The sequence below is a fragment of the Pipistrellus hanaki genome (assembly GCF_964339955.1).
Source record: "Pipistrellus hanaki genome assembly, chromosome: 8".
Taxonomy (NCBI): domain Eukaryota; kingdom Metazoa; phylum Chordata; class Mammalia; order Chiroptera; family Vespertilionidae; genus Pipistrellus; species Pipistrellus hanaki.
In genome coordinates this window covers 58,586,952-58,592,951 of record NC_140510.1, presented here as the reverse complement: position 1 = coordinate 58,592,951, position 6,000 = coordinate 58,586,952, and the positions used below count along the sequence as shown (strand labels likewise).

Genomic DNA, 6,000 nt, shown 5'->3' with positions numbered 1-6,000 from the left:
ATGGAAACAGAATAGTGGCTTCAGGGGCTGGAAGTTTGGGAGGGGGGTTTTTAGGGCTACCTACAAAAGGTCATTGGGGGGAATTTTGGTGGGTGACGGGACTATTCTATACCTTGGTTTTAGTGGTAGTCACACACACCTGTATACATTAGCTAAAAGTTGCAGAACTAACTACACATACAAATGTTAAATTTTACTGTATGCAATATAATTACAGGCACCGGTTAGAAACACGAGCTCTGCAAGCAGCTAGCCTGAGCTAGGAAGTCCTTAGAAGCAATAGGTGGGTGGGTCAGGATAGAGACCACGTTGAAGTTGTTCATGATTGCTTACTAGGTATGGGAATTGAGAAAGTGCTTATAACTTTTTTTTTCCCTGTGTGTAGTTGGCATTGAAAGGGAACACAGAGGTAGGAGGTGGTTGGAAGAGGAAATGGAGTGAGAACATTAAATTTTAAGATGGAAGAACACTTGAGTATTTTAAAAAGTTGACAGCCTGGGCTAGTGTGGCTCAGTTGGTTGAAGGGTTGATCCATACAGCGAAAAGTCATGGGTTCCTGGCACATACCTGGGTTGTGAGTTCAGTCCCGGTTGGGAACTTAAGAAGGTGCAACCAACCAATGTTTCTCTCTCTCCCTTCCTCTTTCTTAAAATAAAATAAAATAAAATAAAATTCAATAAACATATACTCGGGTGAGAATTAAAAAAAAAAAAATCGCCGATGGGAAGAATCCTGCATAAGAGGGAGAGGTTGGAGCCGTAAGGAAAGAATGGGATGACCTGAGAAGGGTAGAATAGTCAGATTTAGCAAACAAAAATTTGCATTTCCGAAAACAACAAATACCTTTTTTTAAAATTTATTTAAATTTATTTAAAAAAATATATTTTATTGATTTTTTACAGAGGGGAAGAGAGAGGGATAGAGAGTTAGAAACATCGATGAGAGAGAGTCACTGATCAGCTGCCTCTTGCACACCCCCTACTGGGGATGTGCCCGCAACCAAGGTACATGCCCTTGACCGGAATCGAACCTGGGACCTTTCAGTCCGCAGACCGACGCTCTACCACTGAGCCAAACCGGTCTTGGCAACAAATACCTTTTTAATGCATGTCCCCCCCATATTGCTGGGCGTCCTCTATTTTACCTGAAACCCCCCAACGGGAGATTTCTGGGCAAAAGGGTTTTAGCCCCGATACAGCAAGAGGGGTGGGGGCTCTGAAGCGCTTTTCAGCTGTCACACCCCAAGACTCTAGAATGAGTTCCCAGTTCTACCAGAACCGTTAGTAAGCGGAGAAACTGCTCTGAATTGGAGCTTTCGCCGCTTCCCCCTTTCCTCTAGCTCGGACGGTGAGCGGTCAGGAAAAGGGCTGGACGAAAACCGGTGGAAAAGTTCTAGCTGGAACCTGAGCTCGTAAATGAGGCAGAGCGTTTTGAACTGTGACCAGGCTCGGGATTGGGCGCACTGGACGGTGAGTCACCGGGCGCCGGGCCCGGGGCCACGTCTGGACGCCAACTCTACTCAACTCAAGGGCAGGCGGGAGCCCCGCCGGGGACCGCGGCGCCTGCGCCCTGCCGCCCCGCCGCCGCGCCGCCCCGCCCCCTCGGCCCCACATCCGGGGCCCGGGCGGCGGCGTGTCCGGGAGGAGGGGCGGGCGGCGGCGGAAAGGAAGATGTCGTGGGAGGCTGGAGGAGCCGGAGGGCGGGGCGGCGGGGCGTGGCGAGCGCGCTGTCACGTGACGTGCGTGGCGACGTGTCGGCCATCTTGTGTTGTTGAGGCTGAGGACTGACTTGGGTTCTGAGAGACTCCCCTGTCCCGGACCGCAGGTAACCAGCGACTCCGTCTCGCTCCCCTGCCCGGCACCGCTCCGCGCTCCGTCGTCTCCGCTGATCCTCCGGGTGGTCCGGGCCTTCCGCCCACGCCCGCGTCCCCGCCGCCCGGGCACCCCTGGTCCAGCCGCATGGGTACCCATAGGCCGCCCTGGCAGCGGCCGCGGCTGGCTCGGGCGTCAAGCGAGGGGACAGGTCAGGTGCAGGGCCGGAGGCAGCTTCCTCCCCGGCCGGGGGCACGCCGGGCCCGGGCGTGTCTTGTCCTCGGAGCCGGGGAGCCCCCTCCTCCGGGGCCCGTTGGCACCGCGGTGGGAGCCGAGGAAGGGGGATGCGATGGGCAGTGTCAGGTCGGCTCGCTCCAGGGCCCGAGGGCTCGCCGTCCGCTACCTGCCCCTCGGGGCCAGCCCCCCGCCCAGCCTCGAGGTGCCCCGGGTAACAGCTGCTGCAGCGAGACAGCTGCTCCTGCCGGCCCCCCGCCCCACACCTGGCCGCTGGGAGGTGCGCCCTTGTCTTGCTCACGGAGTCTCCGCATCGGGAGACTCCTTCGCGGACAGGGCACTGGGTCTGGGCCAGGCCTGAGGCCAGGCGGAGCCGTGGTCGGAACCTGGGACAGAGGTTGGGAAAGGAGGAGAGAGCCCTCGGTAGCTCTGGGACCCGAACGTCCACTTCAGGTGAAAATGGGCATTATAGCCTTTAAGTGTCAGCAGTTTCCCACCAGGCATTTGAATACTTGAGTTTTGTGGCTGAAACATAAGTCAAGCGATCAGGGAATGGGGGTGAGGGGGTGGGGGGAAAGGTGAGTATGAAAGAAGCAGGTTGTATGACTGGTGTTTGGGAAGCAGTAACGTTGCTTTGCATTTACCCACTACTGTTTGCTTTTTTTTTTTTTTTTTTTTTTTTTAAACATTCTTCCATCTCTGAAAGTCAGAGCACTTAAGCACACCTAGTTTGTCTGATAGGAAGGTAAGTATCCCAATGTAATCTGCAAGCAATGGAGGAAGGGGCCGGAACCTGTAAACAGTTTCTTATCCGGTAATTCACACCTTGGGTTATAGGCAGTTTTGATTGCCAGTGTTCCGTGCAGGGAATATATTCTTACGTAGAATTTCCTTTTTAGACTTTTAGATTTAAAAAGAATTTTCTTGTCATTTTCTGTACATTAACTCATCCTTCTAATATTTGGTAGCTCTGGCCTTACAGAGTTTGTCCATTTTGGTTAGAATGTAAACGTGTTTTGTCATTCATTGATGTTTTTATGTTTCACTGGTTAGAGTAGCACCTTTTCGACTACTCAAACTGGAATGTGTGTTTTTCTGTTACATCAGATGTTGACATCAGTAGAGGACATTAGGAAAAAATTTTCAAGTGGCATGTATCTGGGAAAATGTCACACTGCCTTTCTTCCTTTGACTTTTTAACACAGAGGGATACACAGTTGTTGGTAGTGATTCACTAGCAAAGCAAGGGCTTCACAGCTTTTCTATACTTGACAGAGCATTTTACAATTTTGAGAATGAGGAGGGAGGAGGACCATGTGTCTTTATTCATTTATTTATTCATTCATCCATGCATTCATTTATTTGACAAATATTGAGACCTTGTTACACTGTTGGGTGCTGGGAGAAAAACAGACCAAAAATTCCTGTCTCCCAGGAGCCCATTTCTAGACAGATACATAAATACTTAGGTAAAATATATTGTGCAGTGGTAAATGATGTGGGGGGAAAAATGAGACAATGAAATAGGATAATAAAGAATTGGGGGAGGGATTAATTTTGAGTGTCCTGGGAAGGCTTCATGGAAAAGCTAATATTTGAGGGAAAACCTGACGGGGGAAGGAGCTATCCCTGTAGCTATGTGGAGGAAGAATGCTTCAGGCTAGGGAGGCCAGGCCAAATAGCCGGAGGCAGAAACTGAAGGGAGCTGATAGATTCTGGTGGCTGGGGGAAATGGAGGGTAGGCTAGCCAGAGAGGTACCAGTGAGAGATGGGCTCACTAGTAGGAAGTGTGTACATTGGTTCTGAGATGAGATGAGAGGAGTTATTCAGTGTCCTGGACTCTTCACATCTCTGACTCTTGGAAAGGGAAATCAGATTCTGGAAATGTGGGCCCCTGTGTTCAGACCCCTCTCTCTATATGACCCCCTTCCTCCTTTCCCTCCCCTTTTTAGAAAAATTCAGGATGCTCATAGAGCAAAGGTCATGAAATACCTTTCTCGAAAAGTTTTTAAAGAAGGTTGATGATAAACCACCGAAAGTGATTCTTCGAAAGGAATTGCTTTTTAAGAAGGGGATCTTTGTGATAATTCAAAATATTTGAAAATGTAGGGAAATAATGTCCTTTGAAGTTTAGATACAGATAGATCAATAAGGGACATGACCTAAAAGAAAGGTGAAATCAATATATTAACTCATGTTGTCCTTATGTGGTTAGCAAAGAATTCTTAATTATTTCTGTATTGTCCAGGCTAGTTTTAAATTACTCAGGGACTCTTCCATTAATTTGTTGGTTTATATTATAGCATTTTACATGTGCAGAACTTTGTGTGCTTTTTTTTTTTTTTTATTCTTTTACTTTATCTTTTAGAATAGGTCTTCAATTAATTTGATAATCAATAGACCTTTTCATTGGAAAATTTTTCTGATTTCCTTTCAGCTTATCTCCATATTCTTATTACTGAACTTTCATAAATGTCCTCTTTTGTTAAAAAAAAAATATTTGTATTGATTTCAGAGGGAGAGGGAGAGAGAGATAGAAACATCATTGATTGGCTGCCTCCTTCATGCCCTCCACTGGGGATCAAGCCCGCAATGCAACCCAACCCGGGCATGTGCCCTGATTGGTTCATAAGTCGACGCTCAACCATGAGCCACACCAGCCAGGCTGTCCTGTTTTATTTTAATTCACCTTAGGAATTTAATATTTTGGTTCTGAAATACTTTTGCTTGTGTGTTGCATATATGAAAAATAATTTGTCATAGGTTTGCCTGAAAATCATGAAAAGTTAAGAATTACAACTTCAGGATGTGAGTGCAGCTCCTTGGCTCAAAAGGAGACATAATGCCGGGACCGGTTTGGCTCAATGGATAGAGCGTCGGCTTGGGGACTGAAGGGTCCCGGGTTCGATTCCGGTCAAGGGCATGTACCTTGGTTGCGGGCATATCCCCAGTAGGGGGTGTGCAAGAGGCAGCTGATCGATGACTCTCTCTCATCGATTTTCTGGCTCTCTATCTCTCTCCCTTCCTCTCTGTACAAAATCAATAAAATATATTAAAAAAAAAAAAAAAAAAGGAGACATAATGATGATAGTGAGAATGGCAGTGTTTTCTTTTCCTCTGTTTTTGTTAGGGTAGTGTTTTAAGTGAATCACCTTTCTCCTTTTTCTCCATTGAATTTTGAAGTGACATTTCCAAATTATAATGTCTTTGATGTCATACAGTTCATTTGTTCTCATGACTCTGCATTTTAATACTCCATATGTCTGTTCTCTTTTTGTTGACCTTCATTGTGGAAGATGACAATATTGATTGTGATTACTATCTAGGAGAATCTTTTTGACGATTATTATTGTCCCTTCTTCCCTCCTAAAGGATCTTTGATTTGTGCCATTTTCAAAGACTGACTTCATTTGCAGTTTTCCATTAGTCCCAACTGAGTAAATTTTCAATACTTTTTGTTTTGTTCTCTTTCTTACAGATTAGAGTGGGACCAGATTCATGAGATTGAATCTACTACAGCCTATGTTGGTGTTAATCCAGGTATTTTAAAAGCAGGTTAAGTGTCCATTTTTCTTCAGCAATTTAAATTACCTAACATTATTTGGTTATTGTTGTAAAACTTTGAATACAAGCTTTTGTTCTCCCCTTTGACTCCCACTTGGATTTATGTTGAGAAAATCTTAGGATTTACATTCATGTTTAATTCCCTGAAGAAGTACATATCTTTAAAGTTATTGTTTTTTTAATTGTCACCAAAAGATATGTTTTTATTGATTTTTCTTGCCAGAGAGGAAGGGAGAGGGAGAGAGAGAAATGTCGATATTTTTGATTGGTTGTTTCTACAGACACCCCACCAGGGATCAAACTCAAAACCTAGATATGTGTTCTAACTGGGAATTGAACCCCAAATCTTTTCACGTATGGGAGGTCGCTCCAACTATCTGAGCCACCCAGC

The 6,000-nt window shown here is 46.0% G+C and overlaps 1 protein-coding gene across 7 annotated transcripts in view; it reads left to right on the top strand.

Moving 5' to 3' along the window:
• The first annotated feature begins 1,732 nt into the window (after positions 1 to 1,732).
• GIGYF2 (GRB10 interacting GYF protein 2) overlaps positions 1,733 to 6,000 on the top strand; it is a 123,517-nt gene continuing 119,249 nt past the window's right edge. For 5 of the 7 annotated variants that reach the window (XM_084891748.1, XM_084891747.1, XM_084891746.1 and 2 more), the window contains exons 1-2: positions 1,733 to 1,824; positions 5,524 to 5,585. The gene's annotated coding sequence lies outside the window, so the exon portion shown is untranslated. Of the gene's footprint in view, positions 1,825 to 5,523; positions 5,601 to 6,000 lie in introns of all 7 variants that reach the window. The other 2 variants (XM_084891749.1, XM_084891744.1) reach the window with 1 other exon arrangement.